Below are 20796 nucleotides of genomic sequence, written 5' to 3' on the forward strand. Positions count from 1 at the left end.
AAGCCCGCGCACCGCAACAGAGTAGCCCCTGCTCACCGCAACTAGAGAAAGCCCACACGCAGCAACAAAGACGCAACACAGCCAAAAAAAAAAAAAAAAAAATTATAGTTTATATTTCTCTTCATATCTAAAAACAAAAAATTAAGCATAAAAAAAATCGAGCATGTGTGTTGGGGAAGGGGAGTTGAACACCTAAAATACTGGCCGTGGGAGAAAGCAGGGGGTTCTCTCACCTGCCTGCAAGGCAGAGGCTCAGAGCACTTCCTTCTGGGCATCTGTTTCATTGTGGCCACAGAGAGGGGTTTTAGGAGCAAGCGGACCTGGGTTATAATCCAGCCTTCGTCATGAACACTGGCCACGTGAACTCTAACAAAATAATCACTGCAGACCCATTTTTCATCTCTAAAGTTGGGAACATCCCACCCACTTCACAGAGCAGAGGTGAGAATCAAATGAGATAAAGTAGATGAAGCACAAAAGAGAGCCCCAGGCACAGAGTATGAGCTCTGTTAATGCTGGTTTCCTTCTACCATGGCCTCCTCCCTTTATGAATGAAGAGGCATTGTGGCATAGAAAGACATAGTCAGAAATTCTCTTGACAATCAACAGGCACATGGCCATAGGTCATTCAACCTCTCTGAGCCTGAGTTTTCTTACCCAAGAAAGAAAGTTTTTCTTGCAGGGTTGCTGTGAGGATTAGGGATCATGTACCTTGGAGCATGTGCTCAACAGAAGGTAGCTCTTACTGGTTTTCATGGTTTTTCCCCCCATCCCACCACGTGATTTCAGCTGAGAAGCACCATATTCCATGTGTGGGAGAATCTGAGACGGCATGGGAAAGGTAAAAGACGAGCATGTTATGTGCCGTGCATTCTCAAGGGGGTGGTGATGTCATCCCCAAGGGGGTGAAAATCACTTCTTGGAGGAAGTAAAAATTGGTTCTGCAAGGGGGTGGAGGGATCTTAGATATCAAAGTGGTTTGTGGCTTCTCAAAGGGCCATGGTACATCAACAGATATATGGTGTATCTGTGGTATTTAAAATTTCACGATGGGGAGCAAGGGGTTGGTAATTAGGGGGGATAAGTGTCAAAAATCTCCTTAGGAGGTAATAATGAAAAAAAGGGGGAGTTGAGAAACACCACTGTATAGAGATGAGAAGCATCTGAGAAGAAAAGAAAATGGCTGAGTGAAAAGGCAATACTCTACCTGTGGATTAGAAGGAAGGCTGGGGGTGGGGGAAGTGGTGCAAATAGGCCAAGTTCAATGCCACCTGCCATAAACCTATAAAAGATTTTTTGGTACGGAGCGGTTTTTGTTGCCACTATTGTCTTTATTGGGTTTGCTTGTGTTTTTTTTAAGAAAAAAAAAGAAGAGCCAATATATATTGAACACTTCTGTGCTAGGAATTGTGCCTGGTGATATATATCACTCCAACATGATCGTGAAAAGTAGATTTCAGTTCAACCGATGAGAAAACTGAGGTTGTTTGAAGATAAGCAAAACACTTAATGGCAAAGTCCCTGTTCTTTCTAGAGTGGCCATCCTTTCAAATTGCTCTGGACAGTGCCTAATTACCCCTGGTGTCAGCAGGGTCACTATTAAAGAGCACCCCTTTTCACTTTCATAAGTGTCTGGGTTTGGATAATAAATTAAACAACCACCCTACGTTAGTGTCGCTCTGTCCAATCCTCCAGGGATTTCCACAGGGAGGGTCTAGAATCAGAACAACCCTGGATGGCCTCTTGCAGGAGCATCTTCATGAGAGGAGGCAAAGGAGTTCCCGGAGGAGAGGAGGAGGAACGATGAAAAGAAAGTGGCAGAGACGTATGAGAAGAGTCTCACGTTGAGAAATTGCAACATGCCTGACTTCTGGAACCTTCCTGAATAACACTTTGATGCGCACGTGGACCTTTTGGAGCTCAGAGAAATGCAAAAGTGCCGATGCGATCGCAGCAGAAGGGTGAGGCCGCAGTTGCAGCTTCTGGGGGATCGCACACCTGGCAGGCTTAGGACACCCACGAGGAGGCGGACGAGGGGAACCCCAAGAAGCCCCAGCCAGGGCCTCGTCACCATGCAGCCACGCCCTTCCCCGGGGTCCCTGCAGCCTGGGACCGGATACCGACAGGGTTTGGAGTCCTGGCTCCAGATGGCAGGCAGCCTGCAAGCACTCGCTTCCGGGCGGCGGATGAAAGCCCTGCCGCCGGCGCCCCCCCCCCCATCCCGCCTGGGCATCATCTTCAGACCCTCGCAGGGCCCAGCAAATTGACATCTGCAGGTTCAAGCAGGAAGTCGAAGCTGCGGGAGACTTTCTATTTGTGCCTGCGTCTGAATAATTTAACACTCCCTCCAAAATAGACTGTCATTAGAATTTGTCAATTCCTGTGCAGACAGCCTCAAAAAAAAGAGAGAGAGAGAAAGGAAGAAAAAGTCCCCACATATGTTGCCTCAGAGTAGTGGAACAAGGGGCTGGAGGTTCCGTGTTGTTCTTTTTTTCTAGAGTCAAAGCCCCTTGCTCACAGGTACATCTGAGCCCACAGGAAATGCTGCCCTTCCGTGTCTCCTTGGCCCTAAACCCAAGTCTACTGCTGCATCCACCAGATGGAGGAGAAAAGCCAAGTTCCTACAGATTCACAGGCATCCGTTTCCACCTCCACCACTTATTTTGTGTGGGGCTATATTCAGGTCACTTTTACGACCCTCAGTTTCTCCATCTGCAAAGTGTGAATAATTACATGGCCTCCCTCTTAGGGCTTTTATAGCATTAAATGAGCTAATGGGGGTAACGTGCCTCTTTCAAGGTCTGGCGCACAACACATGCCTGAGAGTCCTTAGTCTGCTGTTCTTTATTAGGCACTGACCTTAAGGGAAACGGTGCTAGTTCCCACGAGGTCCCACAGACAGGCACAACTGCCAGCCCAGCATAATCCCACTTTCTTCCCATTGCTTAGCCTGCTAATGCTCATGGGAAAACAAACAAACAGATCAAAACAAAATCTATATGTGTATATACAGATATACCTGTACGTATATATACATACGGAATACACACACATGTACACACATGTACACACACGTACACACATGTACACACATATGTACACACGTGTACACACATATGTGTACACACACCCACACACCCACGTGCTCATCAGCTCAGCCTCCAGTCCGGATGCTCAAATCAACTGAGGCCCAGTCCTGTTTGTCAGGGTTTCTCGAGCCCCTGGTTAGTGCCTAGTTATCCCCAATGAGGGCTGTTGCAAACCTTTTCTGTAAATCCCACCCCGCTTCCAAAACCTTCCCTCGTACTTCCTGACCCCTCCCCATTCACTGAGTACTGACTGTAGCCTTCTCTCAGAATGTCTCCGTCCGCCTCCCCTCCCCGTTTCTCCGCGTCCACAGCCTCACTGCTCATCTCAAAGGCTAATCTCCCCACTGTGCTCAGCCCCACCCCCCCCACTGGCTCCCAGACTTGGCTCCATCCACCTCCTCCTCCCTTTGCATCTTCGAGGTCTTTCTCCTCACACTTCGTTTTTATCCTGTAAAAATGCTCAAGTTTCGCACATTCTAAAACACACTTGTCTCTACTCTCTTTCCCACTGACACAGTCTACATTTTCTCCTTCCTTCCACCACCACCATCTTGAGGAATGTCTGCATTCGCTGGCCTGTGTCCCCTCGCATACTCGTGTCTTCATTCCTGGGGCTGCACCTCTGTTCTCACCACTGTGCTGGCAGCTTGTCCTCCAGACTCACTCATTCTGTCCTAATTACCATTCAGGTGCCTCTTCTGGGTCCCCATCCTCCTGGACCTCCTCCTTGGTCAGACCTCTCCTACTTTGGGGTCCATGACATCAGCTCTCTCCTGGCTCTCTCCTTCCTGCCTGAAGGCTGCTTCGCTCTCTCATTTCCTTCGTTTCTCTCCCTCTCTCATTCCGTGTTCCTTATCCTCCACCTCCTTTTTAAATGGGAATGTTCCCCAAGGTTCTCTGCACAGCACTTTTCTGCTTCTACTCTATCTCCCTGGAAGACTGCAGCCACTTCTCCCACATCACATTTCGGCCCTAGTCAAGGACATAATTTGACCCTGACCTTGCCCCTGAATTTGCAATCAGGTCGTGAGCCTGACCACCCAGACGTCCACCAGCCTCTGAGATGCCTAACACGGAATTCAGGATTCCTCAGACACACCTCCCACCCTCCCTCCCAGTTGCCCTAATCTAGGGACCCCAGCGCTGACTGCTCCCTCTTTCCTCAGCCCCACTTCCCGTAAGCCCTAGCCCTGCAGTCTCAGCAGTCTGCCATCTCCAGTCCCTCCTTTCCCCTCCCCCACCACCGTCCAGGTTCAAGCACTGACATCCCCCACCTGCCGGCACAGCAACCGCCCACGTGGCCTCCGGCCCGCAGTCCCTCATCTCCCCAAGCCCCCCCCCCCGCCCCCCCATCGTGGAGCCTCTCCTTGAGCGGCTGTTGATATGCACTCCCTGTGCTGAGCCCTCCAAGTCCCAGGCCCTGAGCTGAGCATTCTCCCCATGTCATCCCAATGCACTCTCCCGAGATCCCTGTGTGGGTACCATTCCTGCCTCCACTGTACAGATGACGAAGCAGAGGCTGAGGGGCGCGCAATTAGCTAACAGTCTAACCAGGGAAGGGACCTAAAACCACGCAGTCTTACAGCCTCCAACCACAGACCAGATCAGACCAAAAGGATCCCCTCCAAAGAAGCCTTGGGTAGCTCCCGAGTGCCTCCCAGTTTCCCCACCTCCATGGTCCCCAAAGCCCCCTCAGCAGCCGTGTAGCCAACACACTGGATGCTCCACGGGGTACTCCGTTTGGTTTCTGTCCACCTCACGGCCACATCTGTGCCCTCAGACCACATTCCAGTTCTGGGCTTTTCCTAAACTTTGGCTTCACCATCTCACTTGGTTCAGCCACAGTGCTCCCCCCTCCCCGCCGTGACAACTCCTGCAGACAATTGATTTCTCCTTCTTTGGCACAGCCAGCGCTTTACTTATACCTTTGCCACAGCCTTCATTTCCACTGACCTTATGTGATGGTCATGTGCATGCTCATTTTCCCGTGGTCTTGAGGGCAGATACCCTCAACGTACTCATTTCTGTACATGGCACATACCTAACCCAGGGCATGTTAAATATTTGTCGAAATGACTTGACTACAAGGATCTCACATATACACTGTCACCGTGATTATTTTACCCGTTTGTAAAGCAGCAGGGCAAGAAACTTGCACAAGGCAACATCGGGATCTCATACTCAATGAAGTGGAAGATGGGGGGTGGGTTCCAGACCCTAGCTCGCTACCTGGTCCACTCACTTGTTCTGGGTCCGTGCAGAAAACTCACTGCTTGCAAGCTGCCGAGTTAATTTTCAAGGAAAGAACAGAACAGCTTTCGCATTCTGACACCTCCTCCTGCTCTCCCATCCCACCTTCTCGAGAACCGGCCTCTGAGGATGACTCACTGGTGGGCGAGGGTGAAAACAGCTCCCAGGAGGGGAACGGCAAGCTCTGCTAGACACAGAGCAGGCTGGTGACAACATTTGTCCCCAGAGGGTGGAGATGCAGTTTCTCCACAGTCTCAGGTTTGATTTGAGCCCTTGGGGTAAACCTAAGAAAGATAAGAGCATTCGCAAGTGCATTCACCTCCGTCAATCTGTGGAATATGCTCGAATACCTGGGGGATGTTTTTCTGTGCAGAGAGCACCAAATGTCATTCATTCTTCACTCCCTCCACTCAAGTCTCCTCACAGCCCATAAAATGCAAGTCACTTTAATGCCTCTAATGAGAAAAAGAAAAAGAAAGCTCAAAGAAGTACTCCTGAATCTGCTTGGCTTGGCAGAGTTAACATAGAAATCCTGGACTGTATAGCACAGGGAACTATATTCAATAACCTGGGATAAACCATGATGGAAAAGAATATAGAAAAAGAAGGTATATATATATATATATATGTGTGTGTATAACTGAGTCATTTTGTTGTACAGCAGAAATTAACACAACATTGTAAATCAACTATACTTCAGTCAATCAATCAATAAAACGAAATCCTGGTGACGCCCTGGGACTGTTTCTGCACCCCAATATGCAGGGATTAAAACCTGAACTCTGCCTACAAAGGTATCATGCAGAGCCTGGCAGGACTGTTAGAGCAAATGTCTCGCTCTTCCTTCCCCTCAACCCACCCCACCTCCCCACTGGCATCTCGGCTCCCGACACACAAACACCCTTCTGGGCTGTCCCTGGGTCTATTCTGTACCTGTTATCCCTCTGGAGTATTTCTTTTCTTTCTTGTTCAAAAGGTTATTTGTTCCACAGAAAGAGCTTTTCTTTTCCAAAATCAGAACAGCGTGGACAATCTGCTTTCTAAACACCTACTGAGCCTTTCTGCCAGAGGATGCTGCTGGACAGTGCCACCAGCATGACAGTTTGGAGCGCAGAATGCCTTCCTGGCAGCCTCAAACAGAGGGTGCAGCCAAATGAGCTTGCTCTGGATCTGCCACACAAAGGGCACAGCTGATCTCTTTCCAGCCTGGCCTCTGCCCATTAATTAGCACATCCCAGAAATGCTTAAATTCACCTCCCATTCTCCCCACCCCATCTCGTCCACACTCTTCTTTTTTCCTCTAATGATAAAGCTAAACACCCAGGGGAAGGAAGGGTAGAGAACATCTCACGAGCATCTGCCATGTGCTCAGCTCAGAGCTGGAAGCTTGACATTCATTCAGTCCTTACAAGGACCCTCCAAGGTGGTTACAGTTATTGTTTCATCATAGAGAAGGAGGAACTGAGGCAGGTTCAGAGAGGTTAAGCAACTTGCCCAACATCACACAGCTAGGGTTTGACAAAGCTTAGCAGTTGAGTCCAAGTCTTTTGATTCCAAAGCCCATGCTATGTGGCCTACAGGACAAAGGACCAGACTGAACTGCTCCACTGTAAACTCCTTGAGAACAAGAACCACACTTTAAATATCTCTATATTCCCCACAACACCCACCAAAGAAAAGGCACTCAGTGTGTGATGAAAGAATACAAGCATGAACAATATAACAAAAGAAGAGATTTTCCTTCTTCCTCCTTGAGGTGGTCTGTACCCTGATTTGTTAAGTTTTACAATAAAACCAAATGCAGAGAGACCCCAGAAACCAAGGAATGTTAGCTTTTAAAACAGACAGAGCAATCCCTGGCACACCACATGAAGAGCTACACCCATATGCTTTAATTTCTACCTTTCCGCCACCTGGTTAGGAAACTATATTCCTTCTTTTGGTTCTCCATTTATTTATCTTAATGGAAATGAGTCTTGGTGTCCCTGTCTGTTACGTGGATTGGAAAGGAAGCATGGTGCAGTGAGAAGGACCAGGCTGCTGGCCAGAATAGGTTCCAATCCCAGAAAACTACTCAGCCTCTGCGATCTTCAGTTTCCTGAACTTTCACATGGGGTATTACACCATCCTCCTTGCCTCACCAGGTAGGTAGGACCAACTTCAAAAATTAAGAGTGTACAGCCAGTGTTGAGGCTGGGTGTCACTGAATTGGACAACTGACTGTCATCCAAGAGTTTTCCCAAAAGGGTGTTCTTATCTCAGTAAGGATAACTGTAGGAAGCAGAAGAATGGCCTCCCAAACATGTCCATGTCCTAATCCCTGCAACCTGGGGATATGCTACTTGACATGGCAAAAGGAGCTTGCAGGTGTGATTAAGTAAAGGATCTTGACATGGGGAGGCTATACTGGGTTAACTGAGTCAACCCATTGTAATCACAAGGGTCCTCATAGAAAAGAAGAACACAGAGAGAAATCTGAAAATGGGAAGCTGATGGATTTGAAGATGGAGAAAAGGCCACAAGCCTGGGAATGCAGCTGGTCTCTAGAAACAGGAAAAGACAAAGGATCAGGTTCTCTCCTTGAGCGTCCAGAAGGAACACAGCCCTGCCAGCACCTTGACTTTAGCCCAGGGAGACCCATTTCAAACTCCTACCTCCAGAACTGTAAGATAATACATTGTGTTATTTTCAGCCACTAACTATGTGGCAATTTGTTACAGCAGCAACAGGAAACAAACATAATATCCCAGCCCCAGGTCTGGCTGACACCCTAAATCAGGTTTCATCAGTCCTGCAACACAAGTCTCTCTCCCATTTCCCAAGGATTCCAGAGAGCAAACAGAGTGCTTGACTTATCTGCAAGGAGAAATCTACCTGTAAGTCCTCATCTTGGCACGGCCAGCACCTTCTATCCCACATTAGGCAGACCAGCATGGGAGGCCCGTCTGTATTTGGGAGGATACTGAGAAGCACAGAATTGGAGCAAGCAGAGGTAGCTGAGTTACCCTGCTCCCGGTCTCCAGCTCAAAGCCTGCTGCACGCGGGCCCACAGTAGGTACAACCTTGACAATCAGTGGGTCTGTTGGCTAGAACATCCCCTTTCCTGGGCAGTATTTGGAAGGCACTGCCAACATTGCCTTCTGAGAAGCTCCCTTTTCTGGGCCTACTTCGCTGACCAACACCTCTTAAGAGTGTTAGATGTGTTCTTTCTTTCGAATTGTGACTATTAAATAAGTAATGCATTTGAAGCACTTAGAACACAGCAAGCGCTCAACAAATTTCAATTATTATCACTATTCTTATCGTTATTGTTAATAGATTCAATCCAGTTAAGTTCAAGGACAGTGGGGTTGGGGGTCTTTTCTCTCTTCAATGTGACTTCATTTTCTCACTCTGCTCTTTATCCCCTGGTGTTTAAATTTTCAAGTTCTCAAGGGAAGCCTCACCCCTTGTGCTGACGGCACAGGGGTAATTATACAAAGATCAGCTGGGATCGCTGTTGGACGATCTGTAAGATCCTTTTCAATAAATGAGAAAATGTGTGTGAAGCTGCGAGTACAGTGCCTGGCACAGAATGGAAACTCAACAGTGTTTGTATTCTCACTTATTAATTCTGTGCTGTAGGTTGAATTGTGTTGCCTCAGAATTCATATGTTGAACCTCCAGTGCCTCAGAATGTTGACTGTATTTGGAGACGGGGCCTTTAAAGAGGTGATTACGTTAAAATGAGGCCCTCAGGGTGGACCCTGACCCAATCTAACCAGTGTCCTTATAAGAAGAGGAGATTAGGACATACAGAGAGACACCAGAGATACAGAGGAAAACCGTGTGGGGAGGCATCAACAGGGCAGCCGTCTGCAAACCAAGGAGAGAGCCCTCAGAGGAAATGAAACTGCTGGCACCTTGATCTAGACTTCCAGCCTCCAGAACTGGGAGAAAATTTGCTGTTGTTTATGCTGCCCAGTCCGTGTTATTTTGTTATAGCAGCTCTGGCAAACTGATACACTCCCCTTTTAAGAACAAATAACTTCCATATCTCTGGACAGCAGGAAGCTGTAGTATGACTTAAAAGAAGTCCCTGATCCCTATATGAGCCTGGAAATCTCTGTTTTGTGAGGCAAGGATGCATATTTTCCCAGCAGGACTTGGCTGCTGTGCCTGGCACTCAGGAGAGGGCTTCTCACTTCCTGAGGAAGGAGATGTCATTAGTTGCACAGACACCGCCCCCCCCGCAGCCCCCGCAAGAGCCCTGCACGGAGAGGAGAGTCGTGCTTCGTAATCTTGCAGAGGAAACACCGCTGGCACCTCGGATACAGAAAACTGTAAAATTGCAAATGACAGATCCATGACTCCCCTGAGGGAATAAATAGTGAGAACAGATGGGCCCCAAGGCTGGGAGATTTCATTTAAATCTTAATAACATTTTGATAGTTTAATGGATGTGGTGAGAAAAGAATAGCAAACCAGTACCAAACACAGTTTGCCCACCCTGATGTTAACCCAGGAGGATCTCCTCATGAGGAGAGGCATAACAGGGCTACAGGGACAAACTATTTCCTGTGGGGTTTAAAGCATCCTCTCTGAACTGGCAAAGCTTGTGATGGGGGTGATATCCAGAGCAACACAATGCACCCCATTTTCCCTATGCACCTCTTCAGGGCACCTCCCTGAGCAACAGTCCTCCGCATGGTCCTGGGTGACTTCCAGGTAAAGGAGTAACCTAGGAACAGGCAGGGGACACAGACCACGTGTGCACAGAGCTCAGGAGGGTCTTGCCTGGAGATGGCTTGTCTAGCGAATCCAGCCTGTTCCCAATTCATCTCTCCCTGCTCATCTCTGGAGACTGCCAGTGAAGACATGCCCAATATAGAGAAAAGAACACTGGACGAGGAGTCCGAAGGCCTGGGTGACAACTCTACCACACACCAACCATGAGACATTGGGTGAATGACTCAGCCTCTCTGTAAAGTGGGAATAATACTTCCTACCTTGCAGGAATTTTTGATAAAGTGCAAATGAGGTCTAGTCTTTGGAAACGGTAGGCAAATAACTGGCACTCAACACATGCAAAACCCCCCATTTGTGTCTCACAAATAGCACAATATGCACAGACGCCCATGAGTGGTTACTGTATGGGTCTTGGCTTTCTAGGTTACTCCTGGATAAACAAATGCGGGCTCTATGGTTTGATGGCCCACCCACACCATCTCTTCCTCAGGCTCTTATTTAAATAGGTGTCTTGGAAAGTACAGGACTGAGAACAGACGAAAGGTTGGGGAAGATGAGCCCAGACACAAAGTGTCTTAACTGGGACGTCCGGTTCTGTTAAATCACTCAGAGAGACAAAACAAGCAACTGGAAGCAGCAGAAAGGGAGCCAGAACTGGGGGTGCCAGCTCTGCAGCAAGTGTGCCAGCAGAGAGCAAGCAGGGGACTGGTGCCCAAATGGCTCACAAGGCATAAGGATGGAGCAGAACCAACCCATCAGAAGAAAGCTGAGCAGTTAAAGATGATTCAGATGAGGAAATCAACCTCAGGCACCCCTGCTTTCTCAACTGAGTCCTCAGGGAGGATGTCTGGGGACCCCACGTGTGAGCATCATGACTTAAGCCCTGATAGAGGGGAGGGAGGGCATCTTTGATGAACACCTGCTCTGAATCAGGCTCTGTGCTCATCTTACCTGCATCCACAACACCACTGGTCTTATATCTATGAAATATATTTATAGTACCTGACATAATGGGGGTTTAAGCAAATGGGGCTGTTTAGCACATATTGGGAATACAGTCTTTTGTAGTCAGACTCCTGGACAAGCGTTACTTTTAAAGATATTAATATAAATAGATGCTTTCTTGAGGCGGGTGGAGAAGGAGAGGGAGGGGCAGAGAGGAACAAATCCCCTGATTGTGATGAGGCCCGGGGTGTTTCAAGAGAGCTGATGTTCTGATCTCATCTGTTTTCATTTTTAAGCCAACTCTCTTCCCTTCTAGCTAGTGGGTGATCTGTCTGGCTTGCCCAGCTGTTGAGTCCACCTTCAGAAAGAAAGTTTTAGAAATTAAAAGGTAAAAATTATGAGAGACTACGAGAGATGTGAAAGACAAAGAAGTGAGCGAATTCCCTGGTGGTCCAGTGATTAGGACTCCACGCTTTCACTGCCGAGGGCGCAGGTTCAATCCCTGGTCGAGGAACTAAGATCCCACGAGCCTCGCAGCACGGCCAAAAAAAAAGAAACGAGATTCCACCCAAGAATTAGGGGTGACCCTAGAAGGAAAATAAAAACGACAGAAACAGTAATAATAATTGAAGGTTTACTCTGTCACTGGGTCGCAACCCTTGCCTGCACATCAGGATCACTGGGCAGTTTCTTTAAAAAATTCAATTTCCCAGCCCCATCCCTAGAGTCTGGTTTAAGTAATCTCAGGAGAGTTAGGAAATTGGTTGGTTTTTGTTTTTTGTTTTTTTAAATAGACTCCTCAGCTGATTCTGATATACAGCCAGGATTGAGAACCATAGCACTGGATAAAAATTTACCCAACATGAAGAAAATCTTGACTCTTCAAACCAATAGTGTTTACTAAATTCCAAGCAAAGTTAGCCCCACCCTGACACTTTTTTAATTTCAAAGAGGAAATGTTAAAATAAGTTATTAACCTAAGAACAAACATTAGTTGTTAGACTATTTCCCTGCCACTTTAAACTATAGGAGATAATTTGTAGGAATCTTAAGGGAGGTTATATATTGTAGAGGTTAACAGTTCAGCCTCCAGAATCAGAAAAGTCTTGACTAGGTTTCTCTGCCTTTACTACCTGAATCATCTTGGGTAAGTTGGGAAGGTTAAATGAGATACTGCATTTAAAGTAAACAAAGCCTAGCACATAACCCTCAGTAAGGGTTAGTTTTTATTACTTTATTTTTCTATTATTTTATTATTATTTTCATAGTTTCATTGTTTTAAAATGCAAAGCTTTATAGAGAGACTGAAAATAAACGTTGAATAAAGAAATATACCATGTTTGGTAATGCCAATTCTCACCAAATTAATTTGTAATGTAACTACATAAATACAAATGTAATTTGTAATGGAATTAAACTGTAATTCCTATCCAAACTCCAAATGGATTTTTTTAACTTGGTGTGATGAGAAAAACAATGTTTCTTTTTTCGAGTTGCTGCCCAGGCATTTTATGGTATGATAACCTTGCTCACACCCAGAGTCTGGACATTTAGAAAAGGATTGAGTTTAAGATTCCCTCCATAAGTTCCTGCTTTGCTTTTTCCAGGGTACCTTTTAAAATAACCACTTAGAGTTAAGCCCATGAAAAATTAGTGACCTCCATCCCAACCACTTTATAAGCAATAGGTGCTTACTACATTGTTCTCTGTTTCCTGCTGGATCAGGACCTGGGACAGAGGACTGCCCTTCTCCCCATCCCCACTGTGCCCCCTCGGTCCTTTGTGCAGGTGTATTGAAACTGTGCCTTCAATCAAAATGAACCCCTAAGTTCCCCTTCCCAAAAGTGGGAGCTCAGATGCTGAGGGAGTCACCTGCCGACCCTGGGTGTGTGGCTGGTGCCCCCTCATTCAGCAGGTCATAATTGGCATATTCTTAACTCAATACACCAGCTCTGGCTTCTCAACACATCTGGCAACATGATTCAGTAACTCATCTGGAAGAATAAATGGGTGAAAATATCCAAGGAACATTTTAAAAGTAAGAATGAAGAGGGATTTGTACCTCCAGACATTAAAACAGAATATAAAACTATAATAATTACATTAGTTTGAGGCAGAGAGATCAAATAGAACAAAATATACAGGTGGCTTTTCAACTCACTAGGGAAAGAGGGAGTACTCATTAAGTGGTACTGAAGGAACTGATTAACAACAGTTAAAACAGACTAAAATAGAGATAGATCCCTACCTCACGCCATATGTCATAATAAAGTGAAAATGATTAATAGATCACATGTAAAATTAAAATAATAAAAACAGTCAAAATTTACAGATGAATACTTTTCTGATTTTCGGGTAAGGAAGGACTTCTTAAGCATGAAAAGAAATTTTAACTGAAAATATTGGCAATATATGAAAATTAGGTTGCTACTTGGTAAGAAGACCATATAAGTGCAAAATTAAAGGCAAATAGATTGGGGAAATGATTACAGTAATTATGAGAGTCACTGATTTAATAACCTCCATATACACAGAGCTTTTACTGACAAATATGGAAAACACTAACACTCAATTTTAAATGGACAAAGGACATGGAAAGACAACGCTTAGAAGAGGAAATACAATTAGTCAATAAGCAAAAGTGCTCAATCACATTAGCAATCAAATACACGAAAAGTAAAATATTTTCTCAACTAACAGATTGACAATGTTTGATTTTTTTAATAATAATACTGCAAGCAAGGATACATTGAGGGGCATTCATACATTGCTAGCTGTAAGGTAAATTAGCACAGACTTTCTGGAAGGTAACTTGGCAGCATGAATAAAGACCTTTATCATTTAAAAGTTTTATCATTTTCCAAATCTTATTCAATAACAAGTACTACTTTTCAAATCAGAAAAAAAATTAGTAAGCATAAGGAAACCAACCACCTGATGACAAACTTGAATAATCACTAATTTCACCAATAGATTTGGGTAATTTCAAATTTCCTTGCTAACACAAGTTTTGGAATAAGTCACATTATGTGTATTACTGTATATGTTTATAACAACCAGAGCCAGAAGTGGGATTTGTCATTTGCTAAATTCAGGCAGCTCACCAAGCAGCCCAGACTTAAACATGAGAACAAATGAATTGCTCACCATAGCTTTGTACTCACATCTCAAATGACTGACTACCTTACGTACATCTTATCTTCTTTCCACATCCACTTTAGCCATTGAATCTCTCCCTGAGATTAAGAAAATATTTATGATGAAAAAGATAGCTCTTACCACTGGGAAACTCTTGCTCCCCTAGAAATCCCAACCCTTTGCTCCTTGCAAAGATATGCTCTGTACCAGCATTTTATTTCAGACCCCACCTTATCCTAAAAAAATGGAGCATCTTGGCTGAGCATCCCGCAGAGGATTCCATCTGCTGCTGGCCAGACAGAAGCTGGGGATTAGGAGTAAACACTGGGAGCCCCAAGCGGATCAGTCAGTGTGCCCCTGCCCCTCCCCTAAGCTTTATGCTTCCTCCCGTGGAGCCTTCTGTACCTTCCAAAGCCCTCAATGAATGGGCTAGAAAAAGATTCTTTTCTTCCCTTGGTACTTTACTGCCATGCATGTTTCCCTGCTAGCATGGGTTACTCCATTAAGCCTCCTGCCTGCCAAAATTTCTAGACTCAAAGTAGGCACCAGGCTCTATGTCTTCATTGCCTCAAACTCCAGAGGACATGTCAAGCCCTCCAAGTCCAAGCCACTCCATCAGTACCACAGGGGAGTGGAATGTCTGCTGGTACAAAATGCCCCATGTCCCCTCCTTGCAAGCATCCCCAGTCTCCACAAGGGAGTCTCTCAAGGTCCCTTCACTTGACTTCATGGGGAGCAAAAAGTCTTTCACCTCAAGCAAGTACTTCCTACAGGCCAAGATTCCAAAGATTATGCCTTCCTTTCCATCTCTATAATTACATAGACCTGGGGGCTTAGAGTTGAGGGTTCCACGGCCAGTTTTGATACCTCTTGGAAAGTCATGAGGGACCCCAGTTATTTGTGGCTCAGTTTAAAAGGCAGAGTACCTAAGACTTCTTATTTTCAGATTTGCACTCTAAATGCCTATTCTGGGACAATAGAATATTCCCACTAAACATCCTGTTACATAGTTAACTTGTTTTGATACCTCAATTAGTCCCAGTTCTCCTCCCCCACATAATATAATTATAATCCACATTCTTAGCCATGTAATGTTGCAGTGTTTTCCACTGTGAGAGGCATGTACTTCCCCACCTCACTGATGTAGGGTTTGGCCATGTGGTTTGCTTTGGCCAATGAAATGTTAGCAACAGGATATGCACAGAGGCTTTCAATGTGCTTTTACAGTTTGGCATCTCTCATGTCCTCCTATCATTTGCCATGAGAAGGACATGTCCCTAGCAGCTGCTAGTAGCATATAAGTAGCTGGATGAGAGACACACGGAGCAGAACTGCACCTGAGCTGCAATGTGAAGGAGAGCCCCTCCAGCTGACTGGCAAACTCACGAGCGAGATAAATAATGTTTGTTGTGTGAGCCACTGAGATATTTGGGGATATTTGTTACGCAGCTTTATTATTCTCACATAGTAATAGCTGACTAATATTCTTGCTATCTGCCCAACATTATGCTAAGCACTGTAGTACCTCATTTAATTTCTTTTCACAACTGTATGAGATAGAGCACTATTAATATTATCTTTATTCTATAGAAAAGGAAATTGAGGCACAGAGCATTTAAGCACAATTAGTAAGTGAAGGAGATAAGCTTCAAATCCAGTCATATGAGCACCATGGAACATAAAACAGAAAGAGAAAGGTGTAGCTCTGTGCTCTCCAAGGTCTGTACTCTGGGGCTGACCTTGGACTCAGAGCCACAAGGCCCTCAACACAAGACTGACCAGATCCCAAGAGCTGAGGCAACTTTTCTAGCTTTGTCAGTGCATACAGAGAGAATGAGATGGGCTTCCCTTCCAGAATGCATGACCTGTCCCGAACTTTGAGGAGGGGAAGTCCCACGGGGAATTCTAAGCAAGGAACAATCCTGCCTTTGTGAAGAGCAGCCATCCAATGTCCTGCACGGGACTGCTCAGCACATCTCATTCTCTGCCTGTTTTTTGATTCTCCCTAAGCAGATATCTCTGGCTCTTTTCTTTTAAAAATGATTACACAATTGCCAGCTGCTGGGATTATACAAATAACCTGATAATAGCAAAGCAATATGCTGTCCAGTGTTCAAACACTGCCACACAACAACAAAGCAGCTTGGGGTGCCACTTCTCATTCACAGCCTGCAAACAGAAGCAGCACAAGTGAAAGCCACCCACTCTCTCTGTTTCAGGGGAACAGAGTAGCAGGATGTTTGGTCCCAAGATGGATTTTTTTTCTCTTCAACTTCCAAGATGTTCTGCGCACAGGGAGAATGCAAAGTCACGTCCTTTGGCAGAATAAGTCGTCAATATAATTCAATGATGCACTCCCTTCTTTAACCAAAGTTAGTACCCCTGATGGGCAGCAACAGGGCTTACAGGTCTTCAAGTTACAGACAAGTCAGCGATTCAGAGGACAAGGATCACATCTTCCTTGCCTACCACTAACCCCAATGGCTAGCACGGTGGGCAGTCAATCAATATTTGTTGAATAGATAGATGTAAAAGGGATTTCAGGGGTGGAGGGGAATCCATCTTTGAATTTTGCATATTTTAATTCTTAAAAAGCAAGAATAGGGCAAGCAAGGACAGGGTTAAGAAAATCAGAACCCCTTAGAAAAGAAGGAATGTTGAAGGCACAGCCAGACTTTAAAGTCTTTGACACTCACCGACAAAGCTAATACTTTATCATCTTTATTTCAGCAAAAGTCAGCTCAGTGTTTGTGGCAGACACCTGGGGTTCCCTGTCCAGCAACCACGTCCCCTTCTTTTGGTAACAAGTCCTCAATTTCCCTTTGAAGAACTCCCCATTCCTCACTCCATGTGGAACTCATAGGGTGGCCTCCAGGACAGGGAGGTGACCCCAGCTGGGCCAGGCAGATTTCCTTCATCCCTGAATGGGAATCTTGATCTGGGCACCCAAAGCCAGAAAATGGTGGGGAACTCAGCCCCTTGGGAGGGTTTCCAAATAGCCCATCTATTTGCAAGGGAGCAGGCTGGACTTTCCACAAACAGACTGCAGATTTCCCCAGAACACAACATGGAATTTACATCAGTACTCCAGCACTGCATTCCATCGTTTTGCTCTTTCAGCTAAGCTCCTTCTTCTGAATCCTTATTAAACACTAGCACAGAGCAGAGGAGAGAACTCCAAGCTGGAAATAGGGGCTCTGATCATAAATCTGCCATGGGAAATAATAAGTTACCTCCCCTGTTGGACCTCAGTCTCTCCCTCCATAGTATTAAGGGGCTGGGATTAAATAAACACAAAGGAGCCTTGTGGGCTGGGTCAATAAAAATTGACCCTTGGAAGCCCTGGTTCTTGGCAACACAAAACTCACATTGTCAGGGACAGTGAGGCTTGGAGTTTAAAGCAGTTAATCCCCTGGCTGGATGACTCGGACAAAGAGGATTAACCCTCAGATGAGAGAGTCATCATCCAAATATAGAGCAATCCCAAACACACACATCAGAAAGGGGAAGCATCCCCGCCTTCTCTTGCAAATTCCTGTTCTCTAGCCCTGTTGGTGAGCTGTTCGATTATCCCTCCAGCACCCCAAGGCCAAGGTGTTAGACCCTCTCCATGTTCCTCCACCATGCTTCTCAGTTCTCCAATCCAGGGTTACAGCATTTCTCCTTTGAAATACACAGGTTTGTTAAAGGTACTCCAAGTTTGTTAAATAACTAACCATGGAGCACACAGTGTGCCAGGGACTCTTAAAAGCCAGAGCTACGTAGGAGCTCCTCCTACGAAAGAGCTTAGCTGAAAGAGCAAAGCCAGGTAGACAAGATGATAGAGTCCCAGCTCTCAGGGAGTTTTTCAGTCCAGAGGGAAAACACCTATTGAGTGCCACATACCCTGCGAAGCACTAGACAACCATCATCTCCTCAATAAATGCCCCTCAATAACCCCTGAAAATAGATCTTACTATGACCATTTTACAGATGAGGAAATTGAGGCTCTGAGAAGTTAAACTACTTGCCCAAGGTTATACAACCTATAAATATCAGACAGAGCTGCTTGGTTTTAAAATGCAATGGGACATAGAATGTGGAACACCAAGAGTGAACCCTAAGGTAAACTACAGACTTTGGGTGATTATGACGTGTCAATGTAGGCTTATCAATGGTAACAAATGTACCACTCTGGTGGGGATACTGATAACGAAGGAAGCTACGCATGTTTTAGGGGCTGAGGGATGGGAAATCTCTGTATCTTCCTCTCAATTTTGCTGTCAACCTAAAACTGCTCTAAAAATAAAATCTGTTTTAAAATGATAGCATCATTTGTAAATGAAAACAATCCTATTTACAATTGTATCAAAAAGACTAAGTACCCAGGAATAAATTTAACCAAGGAGGTGAAAGACTTGTATACTGAAAACCACAAGACATTAATGAAAGAAACTGAAGAAAACATAAATATATGGAAAGATATGCTGTGCTCATGGATTAGAAAAATCAATATTAAAATGTCTATACTACCCAAACCAATCTGCAGCTTCAATGCAATCCTTATCAAAATTCCAATGGCATTTTTCAAAGAAATGGAACAAATAATCCTAAAATTTGTATGGAACCACAAAAAAAACAACAACAACAGCAACTCGAATAGCCAAAGTAATCTTGAGAGAGAAGAACAAAGCTGGAGGCACCACCTCCGTGATTTCAAACTGTACTACAAATCTACAGTAACCAAAACAGTATGGTATTGTCATAAAAACAGACACATAGATCAATGGAACAGAATAGAGAGCCCCAAAATAAACCCATGCATATATGGCCAATTAATTTACAACAAAGGAGCTGAGAATATAAGGTGCAGAAAGGATGGTCTCTTCAATAAATGATGGTGGGAAAACTGGACAGCCACATGCAAAAGAATGAAACTCTGACACTATCTTACACCAGACACAAAAATTAACTCAAAATGGATTAAAGATTTGAATGTAAGACCTGAAACCATAAAATTCCTAGAAGAAAATATAGGGGATGAGATCCTTGACATAGGTCTTGGCAATGATTTTTTTGTCTGACACCAAAAACAAAGGCAACAAAAGCAAAAATAAAGTGGGACTACATCAAAATAAAAAGCTTCTGTACAGCATGGGAAACTATCAACAAGACGAAAAGGCAATCTACCAAATGGGAGAAAATATTTGCCAATCATATATCTGACAAGGGACTAATATCCAAAATATACAAAGAACTCATACAACTCATTATCAAAAAAACCAAACAATCTAATTTTTAAATGGGCAGAAGATCTGAATATACATTTTTCCAAAGAAGACATATAGATGACCAATAGGCACATGCAAAGATTCCCAATGTTACTACTTATCAGGGAAATGCAAGCCCAAACCACAATGAGATATCACCTCATACCTGTTAGAATGGCTATTATCAAAAAGACAAGAAATAAGTGTTGGTGAGGATGTGGAGAAAAGGGAACCCTTGTGCACTGTTGGTGGGAATGTAAATTGGTGCAGCCACTATGGAAAACATGCTGGAGGTTCCTCAAAAAATTAAAAATAGTACTACCATATGATCCAGCAGTTCTACTTCTAGGTATTTATTTGAAGAAAATGAAAACACTAACTCAAAAAGATATATGCACCCCCATGTTCATTGCAGCATTATTTACAATAGTCAAGATATGAAACAACCTAAGTGTCCATCAAGAGATGAATGGATAAAGGAGATGTGGTACACATATACAATGGAATGTTATTCAACCATAAAAAAGAATGAAATCTTGCCATTTGCAACAAAATGGATGGACCTTGAGAGCATTATGCTAAGTGAAGTAAGTCAGACAAAGAAAGGAAAATACTGTATGCTCTCTCTTACATGTGGAGTCTAATAAATAAATGGCCAGTGAAAGTCTGGCCACGCCCCACACCAAGCCCTTTGGGTATCTACACTACAGCATCAGGGGCCAAAAGACCAAATTCACCTGTTAGTTACTTCGAAGTTTCAGTGGATGGTCAAATCTACAAACTAGGATACACATAACCAACTTACCTGGAGAAGTCAGCCTCATCAGAGGCATATATGCTATGTTATGTGGTGGTCAGGCACATGCCACCAAAGGTAGAACTTATGTCCTGGAAGATTTCCTCACTTGCCCAGCACTGTTCTCAGCACATAAGATGCTAGATCATACTGCATAATACAAAGAGATCCAACACTCTTAATTATTTATGTAATTTATGTGGCAAGAACTTCCCAGGTTTTCAGGATAAAAAATTATTATTTTTTAATCATATGGGATGCTACAAGATATCCCCATCGTTTTGTAGAATTCAGAAACAATGTGGGAAGAAAGGGAAAATTTTGAACTTCAGTCTTTTCAGAGTGCATATGCTCCTGGAATAGTCATCAGAGGAAACACTGGCTGTTTAATCCCCTACACTTTTCTGCATCAGAGAAGCTCCTAGTTGTTTATCCATTCTATATATAAAAGCTTACATCTGCTAACCCCCATCTCCCACTCCACTCCTTCCCCAAACCCCTCCCCTTTGGCAACCACCAGTCTGTTCTCCATGTCCGTGATTCTGTTTGTTTCATAGATAGGTTCATTTGTGTCATATTTTAGATTCCAGTTATGTGACAT

General features: G+C 44.6%; 1 protein-coding gene across 5 annotated transcripts in view; it reads right to left on the bottom strand.

Moving 5' to 3' along the window:
- The window catches only part of SV2B (synaptic vesicle glycoprotein 2B), a 259567-nt gene that overhangs the window by 162294 nt on the left and 76477 nt on the right, over nt 1-20796 (bottom strand). The window contains exon 1 of one of the 5 annotated variants that reach the window (XM_082388925.1): nt 14292-14578. The exons of the other annotated variants lie outside the window; for them this stretch is intronic. The gene's annotated coding sequence lies outside the window, so the exon portion shown is untranslated. Of the gene's footprint in view, nt 1-14291; nt 14579-20796 lie in introns of those variants that run through there. 5 annotated transcript variants of the gene reach the window in all.

The sequence above is a fragment of the Balaenoptera borealis genome (assembly GCF_965194805.1).
Source record: "Balaenoptera borealis genome assembly, chromosome: 3".
NCBI classification, from domain to species: Eukaryota; Metazoa; Chordata; class Mammalia; order Artiodactyla; family Balaenopteridae; genus Balaenoptera; species Balaenoptera borealis.